Consider the following 2,326-nt stretch of genomic DNA (forward strand, 5'->3'; position numbering starts at 1 on the left):
AATCACTTTATTGTTTAACAATTCAATCAGTGACTCAACAGTGCAAATCAAATAGACAATCAATTTAATTCAGTACGATCACCCAGAGACAAAGTCTTTGCAGAATTGTCTACGCGTGGTTCAACCCCGCGAATAAATTAGCATTCATATATGATGGAGACTCTCAATAATTATTTCACACCGACGATCCTCTAGACTTCCAATCCACCTTAAATCTACTTCTTCATCAAACATATCCTTTCTCTATGAAAATAAAAAAATACACCTGTCCTAGGTTACCCCTCGGCAACTGAATCATTCTCAACCTCAATGAAATTCGTGGAAATCGTTAATTAATTTGCCTCGCACTCATGTTTAATTCATAAAATAATTATTTGATCAGAACATGAAGATATTCTAATGGAACATCAAATTAAAAAATCAGAATGTGCGAGACGTGAGAAGAATGGAAATGAAGAAATAACGAGTGTTGTATCCAGGGTGGTCTCGAGTCAAACTCCAATTAAAATAAAGTGGCAGTTTTGATTAATTGCTCTCATTCGAGGGTCTTCACTCTTTAGCATACTAATCTGTTGGTTTATGAGTGAGCAGCTAAGGCATAATGACATGCCAACGCATTTAGATCCACCAGTCATCGATGAAAAATTTTATAATTAAACGAATGTTGGACTATTGGGTATTAATGTGATACTGTTTAATCGATAATGCCAGGTTTATAATTGATAATTGGAGTGCAAATGAGTGGAGATGCATCACGGAATACGGCACCGGGTGTTCTGGAGGATGTTGGCCTGTACCAGTAGCATCCCAGCCAGCAATTACCGATAATGAACCTCGATCTCTGGAATATGTACTTCATGGGTATCGAATCACGAATTCGTCGAGGGGACAAGTACTCCACCCATATTTTCAAAGGTATCAATCTACGTATTAGTATTTTCCAGAAAAACTTAATTATAAATTAATTACAACTAATTCCCTTCTAAAGAAAGCCAAATGTTGATAATTATAATTAATGATAACAATCATCAAATAATTTGATAAGAAAATATTTTTTTTTATTATCAATTGTTATGGATTGTTATAGATTTAATTTATCGTTATTATACACGTCATATTTTGTTTAAATTATATCTTTTTAGCCTAAACTACATTAAAATTTGGGATCAAATTTGTGTGGCGGGAGCTACTCGAATGGTTATAAAAAAATAATGAAAAAAAAAGAGGAGAAATTATTGAAGGGCGCTAAAGAGCGATATTGTTTAAAAGGGATCTACCAAGTTTACAAAAAAATAATAAAAATTATGCAGCTTACCTTGCTCTCCAGAAGATTGAGCGACAGCTAGATGCAATAGTAATCTACGTATTTTTTATTATTTTTTATCAAACTTGGTAAATCCCTTTTAAATAATATCGATCTTTCGCGCCCTTCAATAATTTCTCCTCTTTTTTTTCATTATTTTTTCACGTCCATTCAAGTGCTTCCCGCAACACAAAATTCATCCCAAATTTTAAAATATAAAATATTTTGACATTTACAATAATTAGAAATAATTAAGACTAGTCTTTCAATAGAGCATAAAATAATGATCTCGTCTTGTTATAAATGATGAAATCAATCAGCATGTTATTCTCGATGATGAAAGAGATTACCTGAGGAGATAGCAATCAAAAACGTAATATTACCCGAGTGCCGCCATCAAAATCCTCCAATTAAGGTCTTAACATGGAGCCATCTCGTATCTCCCCAATTGAGAGGGCATCTGGCCCCTACCACGTGCTTTTCTTCAGCATCATCCCCTTTCCCAAGCCTGTGGTTTCGCCATTCAGAGATTCCAGGGTTGAGATATGGGCATGTACAGAATGAGATCGACCGGGAATATTAAGATAACTCGCCTGTGGTCTCACATCTTCAATCTTTCGAGGATGGAATTGCCCTCGACCTCCCGCTCTTTTTCCTCTTCACATCATTTTTATTTTCAATTTCAGGCGATCTTCTGCTCTACGAGATCATTCCGATGATTCACTCTCAACTGGAAGATCGAAATCCTTACGACTAATCGTGGCGCACCCTTTTATCGCACCTTCGCCGTCGGAGGTGAAACGTTGACGCCTTTCTTCACGAGATTCACAACCCAGACGAATAAATTCTGAACGGGAAACAGGCGTGAACCCACGGGTGTGCACACGTGTGTAAAGAACACTCTTGTATTTATAGTTGAAGAGACAAAACAACTTTATTATTCCAGGCCTAATTACTTTGACACATTTTCGTCTTTCGGATCCATTATATCCATTACAATCGTCCAAAATAAAGTTTTGGATT

General features: G+C 35.9%; 1 protein-coding gene across 14 annotated transcripts in view; it reads right to left on the reverse strand.

The window, feature by feature from the left end:
• Positions 1-2,326, reverse strand: part of LOC105265951 (collagen alpha chain CG42342) — a 131,358-nt gene that overhangs the window by 37,886 nt on the left and 91,146 nt on the right. The window lies entirely within an intron of this gene.

Source organism: Fopius arisanus, unplaced genomic scaffold (assembly GCF_000806365.1).
Source record: "Fopius arisanus strain USDA-PBARC FA_bdor unplaced genomic scaffold, ASM80636v1 scaffold00033, whole genome shotgun sequence".
Taxonomy (NCBI): domain Eukaryota; kingdom Metazoa; phylum Arthropoda; class Insecta; order Hymenoptera; family Braconidae; genus Fopius; species Fopius arisanus.